Consider the following 16856-nt stretch of genomic DNA (forward strand, 5'->3'; position numbering starts at 1 on the left):
AACAATATTTCATCCTCATTAACACTCAACACAGGAGCTTCCCCACCACCCAAGGGTGCATACTCACCCCCCTATTGTTCTCATTGTGTACCCATGACTGCATCTACAAATACTAGACGAATGTCATTTACAGGTTTGCTGATAAAATCACCTTTGCCGGTCGAACGATGGATGCGGCAGATGTGGAAAAATGGTACACTGAGAATAACCTAGCTCTCAATGCCCGCCAAGAAACACATTATTGACTTCCGGCGCGATGTTACTCCTACCCCCAACATATTAACAGCACAAATGAATGAGTGGAGAGTGTCAAGCTCCTGGGAGTGGTCATACACAACAAGATTTCTTGGACTCTTTATGTGGATGCACTGATTGCAAATCCCCAACAACATTATTTCTTCCTCAGACAGCTGAAGAAATTTGGCATGACGGTGAATACCCTTGCCAACTTTTATAGGTGTGCCATCGAGAGCATTCTGTTTGGACGTATCACGACCTGTTATGGCAAATGTACCATTCAAGATCGGAGACTGTGACAGAGACTGGTGAACTCATCCCGGAAAATCACAAAGACTAAGCTCCCATCTGTAAAATCCATCTACCAGGTCCACTGTCAAGGAAAGGTTGCCAGCATTCTCAAAGAGCCATCCCACTCTGGCAATGTTTGTCTACAATCTCTACGATCGGGAAGAAGGCACAGAAGCCTGAACACATGCACCAGCTGTTTTGCAACGACTTCTACCCGACTGTTGTTAGGATACTGAATGGACTCAGACCTCTCAATATTCGGCACTACCTGTGTTTTTGTTTTATGCCGCTGTTTACCTATTATTTACTTTTCTATGCTACTTAACTCTGTCTTGCTTGCAAGACAAAGCTTTTCACTGCGCATTGGTACACGGGACATTCCATTCCATTCAATGCAATTCATTCTGTCCAAACCGTGCAGTATTCTGTATATTCAATTACATCCCACCTCATCCTTCTAACCTCCATTGCGTATAGACCAAGAGTCCTCAAACGTCTGTTTAAAGTCTCAGAAATACATTCCTACGATAATATTCTAGTCTTCTCAAGATGAAGGAGAACATTGCATTTGCCTTCCTAATTACTGACTCAATCTGCAAGTTTACCTTAAGGGAATCCTGGACTGGACTCCATTTGCACTTCAGATTTCTGAATTTTCTCCCCATTTAGAAAATAACTCACATCTCTATTTAACCAACGAAAGTACATGACCTCACAATTTAGCGCGTTGTATTCCACCTGCTACAACTTTGCACACTCTCCTAACCTGTCTAAATCTTTCTGCAGCTTTCATGCTTCCTTACTTCTACCTGCCCCTCCTCTTATTGTTGTATCATCTGCAAAGGTGGCAATATTGCCCTCAATTCCGTCCAACAGATCATTAATGTCTAAGGTGAAACGCTGTTGTCCCAACACTGACTGTTGCGACCACGACTGGTCAACAACTTCCACCCTGAAAAGGAATCTTTTATCTCTACTCTCTGCCTCCTGCCAGACAACCAAGTTTCTCTCCATGCTAGGATCTGGTCTGTAACACTATGGGCCCTTATCTCACTCACCAGCTTCCTGTGCGGCACCTTGTCAAAGGCTTTATGGAAGTCCAGATTGAAAACATCCACTGGTTCTCTTGGTTTGACCTGCCCATTAACTTCTCAAAGAATTCTCACAGATTTGTCAGGTATAACTTCCCCTATGTTGACTTTGTCCTTTTTTTAACACGCACTTGCAAGTTTTCAGAAATCTTCATTTTCTGCAATTCCCTACTGGGGCGCTGTCGACGCTGGGTGTGTATTTACAGCTGAGATGATCAGATTTTAATCAATCAGGGAAACAAGGGTCACGTGGAAAAGGCGGGAAAGTAGAGTTGTGGATTATTGGAACAGTAATGATCTCATTCAAAGGTGGAATATACTCGATGGTCCAAATAGCCTAATACCAGTTGCGCATTGCATGGTCTTCACGAAATCAATTTCAAACACAATAAAAGATTGAACAACATTATGTTTATGGAAAGAAAGAAATCCTTGGTCCAATCAGAAAAATCCATGATTTAAATTATAACATGCTTCAGGATCCACAACTCTTCTCACTCCCATCCTGCAGGTTCTATGAATCCCACTACATCTAACCTCCTGCAGGATCCCCATCTCTTCCTACATTTGTACCATCCTCCAAGTTCTGCAACCCTTCCTACCTCTGTAACGTGGCCCGGACTCGATAACTCTTCTTTCCGCTGCAATGTTCCCCAGAAAGGCACTGGGGGGATGGGGGTTTACAGAGATAGGGAGGGATATCCGGAGGAGAGGATTTTGCAGTCTTTAGGAGGATTGCAGTGCCAAAAGGAGGCTTCAGTAATTGTGCGAATTCATGGAGATGAAGAAGTTTGAGGAGGGCGGGAGAGAGGATTGTAGGGATATGAGAGGTCGCACAGTTTGGGTGTTTTGTTAGGACTGTAGGAGGTTACTGAGTTGAGCAGATGACCCAGATTGAGAGGGCTGCGGGGACTAGATGTGGTTTCACAGGGAGAGAGGGCCATAGAGCCTATAGGGGTTCAGGGAGCTGGTGAGGTTAGGGGAATGGAGCAGTTTACAGTAATAAGAATGTTAGTAGGACAGGTCTGGATAACACAGACAGCGAGTCTTTTAGGGTACTGAGCAGATTACAGAGATAAAGTTGATTGTATCGAGAATAACAGAGATATGACGCGTAGTCGTGTCCGAGGGTATTTATATATATAGGAAAGTATAGGTCTGGGAGCTATTTAGATATGGAGGGTGTGAAATCTGAATTTTTATTCAGAGGTAGGGGTAGACATTTTGGTTGGAGACAGTTTCACAGATAAGAGAGCAGAGCGCATACAGGAGGAAGTTCCTGCGTAAGGGAGGGTTGTAGAGGAGGGTGATGTTTACATAGATAGGGGTGTAAGAGCCGGAGAAGGTTATGGAGATGGGTAGATGAATGGAGACACCAGAGGAGCTTATATTGACAAGGTGAGACACAGTGAACGGGGGCGGGGATGGTGTTAAATGGGGCTTGTAGGAACTGCATCAGGAGAGGCACAAGCTTTGGAGTAGATTCTACAGATCGGGAGTTTTGCAGGGACCTGAGAGGATAACACATATAGGGATGGTGGTAGGGTCTCCACAGACTGAAGACGTTTTAGAGACTGGAAGAGGTTATGTAGATAGGGAGAGCTTTAAGAGCTGCAGGAGCTTATGGATAGTTGAATATTAGGAGCAGTTTAAAGAGGGATGTTTCTCAGATAGAAATAAGTTACAGGGAGAGAGGGTTATGTGTCCTGAGCAAGTTAAAGAGAGACAGAGCTTTCAGATTTAGAAAAAAAAATGATCGGGACCTTTGAGGAGATAGAAGCAAAACTTCACGGAGAAGATTACACAGATAGATAGGGATATAGGGACTGAAAGTGAATATATAGATATAGAGGACTGTATTGTTAGACAATGCTTAGAGGGATAGGGACTGGTGTCGGGATTGACACAGTTAGGGAAGGTTGTGTTTTTGGACTACAGAGGAGCTCAGATAGAATGTATTATGATGAGTGGGGGAGATTACAGACACAAAGATGGCTGTCTGTTTGAAAACAGCTTTTACAGATTCTCAGCGCTGTAAGGCTGGAATGGGGTTATAATAGTGAACGGTTGCCAAGACTTAATTACTTCATTGATATAGAGCAAGTATCACTATGTAACTGTTCAAGTGAATTTGGGAGAGTCCAGATTAGTTTACAGAGATATAAACGTTAATGGGAGTTTCAAGAGGGAACAGTGATTTTGAGTGCTGTAATAAATGGCAATAGTTACAGGGAGGGTTCTAAGAGCAGGAAGAAGTGACAGTCATATTGATATTTGTATGGACTGGAGAAGCTTGCATCGGCAAGAAGTGTTTTAGAAACTGGAGGGGATTACAGTGGTAAGGAGAGTATTAGGGGGAGGAAATTTTCAATACACAGGAATGGTTGACAGGACTGGATGAAGATCTGAATAGAATCTCCATTCAGTCCAACAAGTCCACATCAACCCTCTGAAGAGCATCCTGCTCAGACCCATCCCTCTACCTATTCATTAAATCCTACATTTCTTATGGTGAACTCACCTAAACCACACATTCCTGAATACGAAAGTCAATTTACGATAGTCAATACACCGATCACACAAATGTTGAACTGTGGCAGAATACCAGAGCACCCGGAAGAAACCCACATAGTCAGGCGGGGGGTGCGGAGAAAATACAAAGTTCACACAGTCAGTCGCCCAAGGCTGGAATTGAAACCAGGTCCCTGACGCTGTGAGGGTGCAGTGTTAACGACTGAGCCACCGTACCACCCTTGTGCCTGATTATGCACAGCATTGCAGAGATTGGACCAGGTCACAAATGTTCACAGTGGTTATTGAAACAGGAGGAGAATATAGTCAGGAACAGGGGAAGGTTGCATAGATGGTATCAATGAGAGACTGGAGGAGGTTAACGCAATAGGGATGGCTGTGCAGTCTCTAGACAATTAGAGGTATGTACGGTTGGCGACACTGTATGAAGTTGGTACTACTCAGAGTTAACACACTGGATGAGGTTACCGAGTTAGCAACGACTCTATGAACTAGGTAAGGTTATAGACCGGGACAGTTGAAGGAAATGAAAGTTGTTACAACAATTGAGAGGACGTTTCAGACACAGGGATGGTTTTAGTGGTTGCAGGATGTTCCAGAGCTATGAAGGTTAGTACTCACTGGAGGTGGTCAGAGGTAAGCAATATTGTAGTGATGAGAGGAAGTCACAGAGATAGAGAAGATTGTCGGGAGAATGGGAAAGGTTACAGATCTCGGGAGGGTTCAAGTGCCTTCAGAACGTTACACAAAGGGAGGGTTAACAGGAAACACTGGAAGACCTCAAGGACTCTGTACAGACAGGGAGGTGAAATGGATGGTGGAACGTTAGAAGTAATGAGGCGCTGGAGGACAGGATGGAAGAGTGACATCATGTGCTGGAGAAGCTGGAGGAAGTTACACAGATGGGCAGATCAGTAAGGGCTGGATGTTACAGACAGAGTGGGCTGTAGGTGCTGGACAAGATGACAGACATAATGATTTTTGTAGTTTTTGGCGATAGTGGTCATAACAGTAAGCTTCAACGTCATTTTGGCAAAAAGATAAGGATAGTGCAGAAGTGAAGAGGCCAAATTTGGGGAAGGCCCCTCATCGTTAGAATATCACCGTCACTGGGCATTATCAAAATCACGAGAAAGGATCTGGCAAACACAGACTGGGAGGAGCTGTTTGCAGTTGGGTTCACATTCAGCAAGAGGAGGTATGTTAAAGTGATACAGTGAGAATTCAGGCCCTGTGTGTTTCCTGAAGAGTGAATGTCAAATGCTGTAACTCCAGCGAATACTGGTGAAGCGATATCGTGAGCTTGATAAAGAAAGACAGTTGAAGCTCTTCAATAGTATAGAGATTGCAAGGGGGGCCCTTAAAAATGACGGGCAAAGAATGGTCATGAAATACCCTTGGCAGATACTGTTAAGGAAAGGCCACAAGGTATTTTATGAGTGTAGTTAGAGGAAGAGGATGCCAAAGTAAAGCGTGTGGCCTATTGGAAACCAAACGCACAATCTGTACATGGAGCCAGAGGAAGTAGGTGAGGTCGTCAATGATTACGTCTCATCTGTATTCACACAGGCGAAAGGCATTGTAGCCGGGGATTTCAGTCGGGATGGTGATGTTCGAGAACATGTTAAGACCAATAAGGAGGCGGTATTAAATGTTTTCACAGGCATAAAGGTGGAGAAATACCCAGTGACCAATGAAATGTATCTCAGGCTGCAATGTGAAGTAAGGGAGGAGATTGCTGGGGAGAAAGTGAGGTCTGCAGATGCTGGAGATCCGAGCTGAAAATGTGTTGCTGGAAAAGCGCAGCAGGTCAGGCAGCATCCAGGGAACAGGGGAATTGACGTTTCGGGCATAAGCCCTTCTTCAGGAATGATTCCTGAAGAAGGGCTTATGCCCGAAACGTCGATTCCCCTGTTCCCTGGATGCTGCCTGACCTGCTGCGCTTTTCCAGGAACACATTTTCAGCAGGAGATTGCTGGGGCCCTGGTGAATATCTTTAATACTTTGCTGGCCACAGGTGAATGACTGGAGGATAGCTAATGTGGTTCCTTTATTCAAGAAGAGCAGCAGGGATAGGCTAGTTAATTACAGAGCAGATAGTCTGACAACTGGGGGAGGGAAATTATTGGGAACAATTCTGAGGATGAAGCAACACTTGAAAAGGTGGGGAACAACCCGACTTAGTTATCAAAGATTTGGTACAGGAATAAGTCTGAGGAATTCACTTCAGTTATTTGAAATGGTTTCTAAAATTATTGATGAGGGCAGTGCAGATTATGTGAGTTACATCGAGTTCATTAAGGCCTTTGACAAGGCCCCACATGGAAGGCTGGTCCAAAAGGGAAGAGCTATTAATATCCGAAGCAAGTTGATAAATTGGATACAAAGTTGTTGGATGACTTCTTAGTGTTTGAAAATCTTTCACTAGCGGGTGTACCACAGGGATCTGTGCAGGAACCTTTGCTGTGTATTCTGTCGAATAATAACTCCGATGTGAAAGCAGAAGGTATCATTAGTAGGTTTGCAGATGACAGGAAATGTGAGGTAATATCCTATGGGAATGATAAGCGAAGGACAGACACAATGAATAATCGGTCCTTGCGGAGTATTGAGGAACACAGTGACCTTGGTTGACAAGTCCATCGATCCCTGAAAGTGTCAGCGCAGGTAGACAGGGTGGGGAAGACAACTGAACTGGAAGCAGTAGGGGGACCCATATCCTGGTGGGGAGAGTTGCTGGAGCTGCTCGAGAGGATATAAATCAGTCTGGCAGTGTGTTGCACCTTAAACACGTACGGTTAGAACGAAGATTGAGGCTGGTACACAACTTAAAGAGAGCAATTTGATCAGATAAGGAAGGCAAGAATAGAAAAGGGAATGGTGGAAAACTGATGATTAAACTGCATTTATTTCAATGCAAGGAAGATGAACGCAAGGCATGGATCGGAACATGGGAATGGGATATTATAGCTATTACAGATACAAAGCTTGGGGAGGGGCTGAACTGGCACCTGATTTCTTCCCGTAGCATCTCTACCTTGAAATATCGAAAGGGAGGCGAGAGAGGATGCGTGGTGGTGGGATTTCATTGCATGAATGATCACAGCAGTACTTAGAGAAGATATTCCTGTGGGGTTGCCCAATGAAGCAATGTTAGTGGAATTGTGAAATAAGAATGGGTCATCACTCTGATATGATTGTCCTACTGACCCCGAATAATCAGCGAGAGATTGAGGAACAAATATGTCGGCAGATCTGAAATATTAGTCATCATAATAGGGCTGTTATGGTCGTTTTTTTTAAACTTTCAAAACCTAGACCGGCGTTCAGCGTTTGCAAAGGAGGAATTTGGTAATTTGGCAAAGAGAAAGGGGCAAAACCTGACCTCCCCTTGGGAAACAATTTCGGGAAAGGGACTGAGGTATTAGTGTGAAAGCATTTTGCCAAGGTGACCACAGTTCTATTAGTTTGAAAATAGCTCTGGAAAAGGACTGACCTGGTCCATAGGTTCAAGGTATGAAATGGGGCCAAATCAATCTTGATAGTCTTAGGCAGGAACTTTCAAAAGGTGACTGGGGAGTCTAATTTCAGGGAAAGAGAAGTCTGGCAAGTGAGAATATTTTAAAACTGAAATAAATTGAACGATCAGCGCCAGCATGTTTCTGTTTACGTGCAGGTCAATGGTGACAGCATTCGGAAACACAGGTTGTGTATTGAGGGTCTAGTCAAAGAAAAGGGGGCACATGTCAAGTATAGCCAGCAGGATCAAGTGAATCCCGGGAGGATCACAGGGGCTGTAGGAATACACATTGGGTGGAAATCAAGAATGCAAAAAGGGTACATGAAATAGCCTCGGCAGAGAAGGAGAAGGAGAATCCAAAAGTGATTGTATAAGTATATTAAGAGTAAATGAGTAACTTGGACAACATAGGGTGCCTTAAAGATCAATAAGGCCATTGATGTGTGGAACTGCAGGATATTTGCTCAGATCCTAAACAAATTTTTCACTCCAGAGCTTACTATGGTCCAAGTCTATGGAACTCAGGGAACAAGAGTAATACGTTATGCCATGATTGTAGTTCTCTGCAATTCCAGTATCCCTGCTATAGGAACGATATTGTGAAACTTGAAAGTGCTCAGAAAAGATTTACAAGATGTTGCCATGGTTGTTGCTGAATAAGCTGGAATTATTTTCCCTGGAGCGTCGGAGACTGAGAGGTAACCGAGGTAACCGGGACTGAGCTTTATATAAATGTGAAAGGCATGGATTGGGTAAACATTCAAGGTCTTTTCCCAGGGGTTGGGGAGCCAAAAATGGAGTGCATAGGTTTAAGGTTTGAAGCCAAACGTTTAAAAACGACTGAATGGACAGCTTTTTCACGCACATGGTGACGCGTGTATGGAATGAGCTGAGAGAGAAAGTAACAGAGACTTATACTATGAAAACATTTAAAAGGTATCTGCATGGGTATATGAATTGTAATGGTTTAGACGTACATGAACTAAGTTCTGGTAAATCTGATCGATTTAGTTAGATCTTCTAGACAGCATAAATGATTTGGAGCGAAAGGTCTGTTTCCATGCTGTACATCTCCATGACTTGAAAAGAGTGCATCTTATAGAAGAGGTGGTGCTGGAGGTTTTAAAACGCATAGGCATGGAAATCCTCAATACTTGATTAAGTGTATGACAGAACATTGTGCGATGCTAGGGAAGAAATTGTGGAGCCCCTAGCAAAAGTATTTGTACCATTGACAACCATGTGTGATGTGCTGGAAAGCTGGAGGGTGACATAGTGGACAGTGAAGGAGATTAGCTCAGATTACAAATGGATCTTGATGGTATGGGTGAATGGGCGAAAAACCTGTGGATTGAATTCAATCTGAATAAATGCGAGTAATGCATATGGCAAAACAAACAAGGGTACTCCTTATACAATTAATGTTGGGGCTCGGTTAGTGTTTTAGAGCAGAGGGACCTCCGGGTTCAGGCACATAATTATTGAAGTTGGCATCACACGATGGATAAGACAGTGCTTGGCATGTTTGACTATAGCTTAGTGGAGGATCTGGGACGTCATGTTGAGATTGTACAGACATTGGTGAGACCTCTTCTGTAGCACTCTGTCAAGTTCTGGTCGCCCTGTAACAGGAAGGATATTATTAAGCTGCAGGGGGTTCAGAAGAGATTTATCAGGACGTTGCTAGGTATGGAAGGCTTGAGTTCTGAAAAAATGGTTGGATAGGCTGAGTCTTTTTTCATGGGATGCTGGAGGATGAGAAATGACCTTATGGAAGTTTTTGAAAAAAATGAGGGATATGGGTAGAGTTAATGGCAGTTGCCTTTTCCCGAGGATGGGGGGAGTCTCAAGTGGAAGGGCCACGTTTTTAGGTTCGAGGAGGGATTTGCTCCAAAAACAAAGACATGCGTTTCAAACTGTTACACAGAAGGTAATTTGATTGTGGAGTGAACTTCCTGAGGAAGGGGTACAATTACAATTTTAAAAAAATATTTGGGTAAGTCCATGAATAGGAATGGTTTGGAGGGATATTGGCCAGCAGCATGCTGCTGGGTTGAGTTTAGCTCGAAATTATAGTTGGTATCAACCAAAGGGTCAGTTTCCGTGCTGTACGACTCTGACAAGACTATGGTTTTGTTCCATTAATTAAGAAAGACAGCAATGGAAAGCCATGGAACTAAAGACCAATTAGCCTGATGTGAGTGGTGGGTAAGTTGTGAAAGTGATTCTGCCAGACAGGAGTTACATGCGTTTGGAAAGGCAAGGATTGATGAAAGCTAGTCAGCACGGCTTTGTGCAGACAAAGTCAGGCCTCACTAACGTGATTGCTTTTGTTGAAGTGGTGACTATATATTGTCTGCACGAACGTCAGCAGGGCCTTTGACAGGATTTAGCATGATATACAGGTTGTAAGGTTAGATCACATGGAATCGGGGAGAGCCAGCCGTATGTACCCAAAATTGGCTTGACAGTAGGATACAGAGGGTGATGGGATAGGGTTGTTGTTCAGACTGGAGGCCTGTGAACAGCAGTGTGGTATAAGGATCGGGGCTGTGTCCACTGATGTGCACTATCGGCAAAAACAATTTGGTTGACAATATAGGAGTCATTGTTCCTAAGTTTGTCGATGATCAAAATAACTTTGTAGTACAAGAGTTGGAGATATTTGTAACATTTTCTGGATTAGTGGCGCTGGAAGAGCACAGCAGTTCAGGCAGGATCCAGCACCACTAATCCAGAATCTGGTTTCCAGCATCTGCAGTGATGGTTTAACCATTTTTGTAACATTGTCCTCCACAGTTCCCTTGGGTAGAGGAGGCTACACGTTGACCTTATAAAGGTTCATAACATCATGTAGGCCCTGTGTAAGGTGAATAGACAAGGGTAGTTGAGTCCAAAATTAGAGGCATAAACGTGAGGTGAGAGAGCAAGAATTTAAAGAGGGAGCTGAGGGGCAACGTTATTCACAGAGGATGGTGTATAGATGGAATGAAATTCCAGGTGCACATGGGAGAAACAAGAACAGTTACAACATGGAAAAGAAATACAGCAGGGACATGGAGAGGAGAAGGTTTGAACAGATATGGGCCAAACGCACACAAGCGTGACTCGATCAGTTTGGGAAAACTGGTTGGCATGGACTAGTCGGGCCAGAGTCTGTTTCCGTGCTGCATGACTGTCGCCAATAATTGGAGGTGGAGACTACCAAGATAAAGCATGTTGTAGACACTGAAGCATGTTAAAGCGATAGGGATGTTGGTCTGGAATGCAGTGCGTTTCAAATATATGGAGGGACTATTGGAAAGGGAGGGGGTTACTGGACTGGAATTATACGAGTTACAAATTATTGAAGACACTGATCCATGAGACATGCCATTGATGCAGTGTTGGAGAGGAAACACAGATCAGAAAGATCCCAGGCAGCATTCCCACCCTCTACGGAGAGGCTTGCTTTTCCCTCTGTCATACCTGCGTTCACTAAGACAGCACAGGCCTGGATTGTTAACTGGGAACTCCCGATGTTGTCTCAGTACAACGTAAGTTAAAGTAAACGTGGTGATTGAGCCTGGGGTGTGTCTGTAATGTGCACCCTCTCCAGCACTGCATCTATGTCATGTCTTGTTGGCCGATAGTTAGAGCCCTCTCATTGCTCTCTGCTGTGTACACTGAGTGATCTTACCTCACTGCAGGATTTATTGAAGGCTCCAGATATCCCTTCTATTTGTCTCTCTGGCTGACCAACCAGCTTCAATGTGGTGATGGACGAGCTATCTAGTAGTTGGGAAGTCTACTGACTTGGGAAAGTCCTGAGTACCTGCAGGAGACGGAGAAATAGACAGAATGGGAAATTAGACTGATGCAGTGAGCATTACATATGGAGAATGGCACTAAGTCCCACAGAGATCTGGAAAATCCCATGCTCCATTCCTGGCCTGTGCTGCCTCGTCTCTCTGGAGTGGAGAGTTATGTTGGCTCAGGATCTGGAGTAGCTGCAAGAGCCCTGTGCCTCCGCACTTCAATACGTCAGCAGGTAGATCGTCTGCTCCAGCAGCCTTGTTGTTCTTGAGTTGGCGGACAGCCTTCTCAACTTCGTGTGGGGCTGGGTCATTGCTGAGCCAGTGCTGTGAACGTGCTGTGGGATACGTTCAAGGATGCTCGGATCGATGACAGAGCCTGTTTGAAGAAGACTTTGAAGTGCTCCCCCAGCGTAGATTAATTGATTCTTTGTTTTTGATCAGTGTCATTCCGTCCTTGACCAGCAGTGGGGTGGTGCCTGGGGGTTTGGGTGATAAGGTAGAATTCAAATGTATAATGAACTTTCACAGTGACCACTCCAAGTGTACGCAACAGTCTGAAATTGAAACAAAGCAAGTTACATGGGAATGAGAGGAGAACAGGGAAAACAGATTGAAATATATGTCTCTAGATTAACAGCAAGAAAATAATTTTCAGAAAGGGGGCTTGGGGACTTGTCAACCGAGGTAGTATGGGCTGAGGTTAGAAACAGGAAAGGAGAGGTCACTGTGTTGGGAGATTTCTACAGGCCTCCGAATAGTTCCAGCGATGTAGAGGAAAGGATAGCAAAGATGATTCTCGATATGAGTGAGAGAGACAGGTTAGTTGTCATGGGGGACTTCAACTTTCCAAACATTGACTGGGAACACGATAGTACGAGTACTATAGATGGGCCAGTTTTTGTCCAGTGTGTGCAGGAGGGCTTCCTGACACAGTATGTAGACAGGCCAACAAGGGGCGAAGCCACATTAGATTTGGTACTAAGTAATGAACCCGACCAGGTGTTAGAGTTGGAAGTAGGTGAGCACTTGGTGATAGCGATCACAATTCTGTTATGTTTACTTTAGTGATAGAAAGGGTTGGGGTATACCACTGGGCAAGAGTTCCAGCTGGGGAAACGGCAATTACGATTCGATTAAGCAAGATTTAGGAAACATAGGATGGGGAAGGAAACTGCAGGGGATGGGCACATTAGAAATGTGGATCTTATTCAAGGAAAGGCTCCTGAGTGTCCTAGATAAGTATGTACCTGTCAGGCAGGGAGGAAGCTGTCGAGTATGGGAGCCCTGGTTTACGAAGGAAGTGGAATCTCTGGTTAAGAGGAAGAAGAAGGCTTATGTTAGGATGAGATGCTGTGGTTCTGTTCGCCGAGCTGGAAGTTTTTGTTGCAAACGTTTCGTCCCCTGTCTAGGTGACATCCTCAGTGCTTGGGAGCCTCCTGTGAAGCGCTTCTGTGGTGTTTCCTCCGGCATTTATAGTGGCCTGTCCCTGCCGCTTCCGGTTGTCAGTTTCAGCTCTCCGCTGTAGTGGCCGGTATATTGGGTCCAGGTCTATGTGTTTGTTGATGGAGTTTGTGGATGAGTGCCATGCTTCTAAGAATTCCCTGGCTGTTCTTTGTTTCGCTTGCCCTATAATGGTAGTGTTGTCCCAGCCAAATTCATGTTGCTTGTCGTCTGCTGTTATAAGTCCTAGTGGTCGCAGTGTCTGGCTGTCATTTCAGAGATGTTCTTGATGTATGGTAGTGTGGCTAGTCCTTTGGGTTGCGGCATGTCCTCGTTCTGTTGTCTCTCCCTTAGGCATCTGTTGATGAAATTGCGAGGATATCCGTTTTTGCGAATACCTTGTATAGGTGTTCCTCTTCCTCTTTTTGCCAGTTCGGTTTGCTGCAGTGTGTTGTGGCCCTTTTGAACAGTGTCTTGATGCAACTTCGTTTGTGTGTATTGGGGTGGTTGCTTTCATAGGATGACATGTGAAGGCTCAGTTAGGGCGCTTGAGGGTTACAAGGTAACCAGGAAAGATCTAAAGAAAGAGCTCAGCAGAGCCAGGAGGAGACATGAGAAGTTGTTGGCGGATGGGATCAGGGTAAACCCTACGGCTTTCTATAGGTATTTAAGGAATAAAAGAATGACGAGAGTAAAAGTAGGAACAATCAAGAAAAGTAGTGGGAGGTTATGTGTGGAGTCAGAAGAGATAGGAGAAGCACTAAATGAATATTTTTCGACAGTATTCAGGCTAGAAAACGACAATGTTGTCGAGGAGAATACTGAGATTCAGGCTACAAGACAAGTTGGGATTGAGGTTCACAGGTAAATGGTATTAGAAATCCTGCAGAGTGTGAAAATGAATAAGTCTCCTGGGTCGGATGAGATTTATCCTAGGATCCTCTGGGAAGCCAGTGAGGAGATTACCGAGCCTTTGGCATTGATCTTTAAATCGCCATTGTCTACAGGAATAGTGCCAGAAGACTTAAGGATAGCAAATGCGGTTCCCCTGATCAAGAAGTGGAGTAGAGACAACCCTGGTAATTATAGACTAGTGAGCCTTAATTCAGTTGTTGGTAAAGTGTTGGAAAAGGTTACAAGAGATAGGATTTATAATCAGCTAGAACAGAATAAAATGATTAGGGATAGTCAGAACGGTTTTGTGAAGGGTAGGTCATGCCTCATAAACCTTATTGAGTTTTTTGAGAAGGTGACCAAACAGGTACATGAGAGTAACCCGGTTGATGTGGTGTATTTGGATTTCAGCAAAGCTTTTGATAATGTTACCCACAGTAGGCTATTGTACAAAATGAAGAGGAATGGGATTGTAGGAGATATAGCAGTTTGGATCATTAATTGGCTGCTGAAAGAAAACAGAGACTGATGGTTGATGGGAATTATTCATCCTGGAGTTCCAGTTACTAGTGATGTACCGCAACGGTCCGTGTTGGGTCTACTGCTATTCGTCAACTTTATAAACGACCTGGATGAGGGTGTCGAAGAGTGGGTTAGTAAATTTGCAGACAACACTAAGGTCGGTGGAGTTGTGGATAGTGACGAATGATGTTGTCGGTTACAGAGAGACATAGATAAGCTGCAGTGTTGGGCTGAGATGTGTCAAATAAAGTTTAATGTTGACAAGTATGAGGTGATTCACTTTGGTCGGAGTAACCGGAATGCAAAGTACTTGGCTAATGGTAAGATTCTTGGTAGTGTAGCTGAGCAGTTAGATCTCGGTCTCTATGTACACAGATCTGTGAAAGTTGCCACCTATGGCATACAATGTTTTAGCTTTTATTAATAGCGGGATCGAGTTCCGGAACCATGAGGTCACGCTGCAGCTGTACAAAACTCTGGTGCGGCCGCACTTGGAATATTGTGTACAGTTCTGGTCACCACATTATAAGGAGCATGTGGAAGATTTGGAAAGGGTGCAGAGGAGTTTTACTAGGACGTTGTCTGGTATGGAGGGAAGATCTTATGAGGAAAGGTTGAGGGACTTGAGGCTGTTTTCGTGAGAGAGAAGAAGGTTGAGAGGTGACTTAATAGAGACATATAAGATAATCAGAGGGTTAGATGAGGTGGATAGGGGAGAGCCCTTTTCCAAATATGGTGACGGCGAGCACGAGGGGGCATAGCTTTAAATTGAGGGATGATAGATTTAGGACAGGTGTCAGAGGTAGTTTCTTTACTCAGAGAGTAGTAAGGATATGGAATGCTTTGCTTGCAACGGTAGTAGATTCGCCAAATTTAAATACATTTAATTCGTTATTGGAAAGCTTATGATCGTACATGGAGTAGTGTGGTTTAGATGTGCTTCAGATTGGTAAGACAGGGCGGCGCAACATCGAGAGCCGCTGTAATGTTCCATGTAAAAGGACATTCCATTGGCATGGTTTAAACTTCGGCAAGAAAGACCAATCAATGACTCCCTCAGGTCTTTAAGGATTATATTAAAATAAAACAGGATTCAAAGACAGTCAATGAAAGCTAACAATTCTGGCGGCAGGGTGTCTCAGAAACTGACAAAAGAGCTGTCAAAATGTTGAAGCAGGTGTTAAAGGGAGAGTAAGGTTATCCCAGTAAGAGGAGTGTTGTAGGAAGAGGAACATTGTTGGGTTTTAATGAGATGATAAGGGAAACTTGAATGTACTGGATGTGCTGACAGACACCTGAAGTGTGATAAGGGCATCAATGACAATAAAAAGCCGATATGGATTGTTGTGGCAGGAGGGGTTCACAGAGTTAGGAGGGATATATGTGCTGGAGTTGGTTCAAAAGATATGGAGGGTTAAGGGACAGGGAAATAATTTCAAATACAGTGCAAGTTGTAGAACACAAAACAGTTTATAGAGATAGAAAGTGTCACTGGGGTTTGACCAGATATTAACAGGGCAGGAGGGGATACAGGAGATTCGATACTGGCAGAAACGGACGAACAGGACGATATTTGGGCAGAAAGGTACTTCCAGACATAAGGAATGCTTTCGCGTCTGGAGAAAAATACAGCAATAACAGAGGGTTGTTCTGCTTGAGGTAGAGGTGCCAGCACATACACACAGAACTGAACACTCATACCACCGCACACACACAAACATTCACAATCTGCAGGATAAAGATCAACCCCACGCTGGTATCAGTTGTGAAGTAGAGAGAGAAATATGTCCTTTTATTGATGCATTCATAAGATGTGGGTGTCAATGGCTGGACCAGCTTTCATTACCTTCTGCTAATTGCAAGAGGGCAGCTCAGAGTCAGCCATATTACTGTGGATTTGGAAACACATCTCAGCCAAATAGAATTAGAATGTCAGATATCCTTCCCTTCAGGGTACAAGTGGACCAGATGCGATTTTCCTGATGATCATCAATGCTTTTCTGGTCATCACTAAATGGTAATAAATGGTCTCACCAATATCCTGTGCAGTCACCATATCTTGTCCCAAATTTTTCTCCCAAGCTCTGACCAATGAAGGTAAATGGCTTCTTCCCCACCCTGTCTACATGTGATACCACATCACATTTAAGCAACTGTGTCCCTGTTCGAATCTGTCTCTCTTTGAAAATATATTTCACAGGGCTGCACCAGTAACTGTTTACGTCATACTCTATTTCCCCTGACTAAAATTTAACTACTCGCATTTAAATAAATTAAACTCCATCTGCTGCTCCTTAGCCCACTGTCCCATCTGATCAACATCCCATGGTAATCCGAGGCAATCTTCTTCACTGTACAGTCTGCCACCAATTTTCGTGTCACCCATAAATGTACTAACTATGCCTCCTATATTCTCCTCTAAATCGTTTATATGAATAAAGAAAAACAGTCGATCCAGCACCAATCGTTGCCACGCACTACTGGTCACAAGCTCCATTCAGGACAACAAATCTCTACAACCACTCTCTGTCT

The sequence above is a fragment of the Chiloscyllium plagiosum genome, chromosome 8 (assembly GCF_004010195.1).
Source record: "Chiloscyllium plagiosum isolate BGI_BamShark_2017 chromosome 8, ASM401019v2, whole genome shotgun sequence".
Taxonomy (NCBI): Eukaryota; Metazoa; Chordata; class Chondrichthyes; order Orectolobiformes; family Hemiscylliidae; genus Chiloscyllium; species Chiloscyllium plagiosum.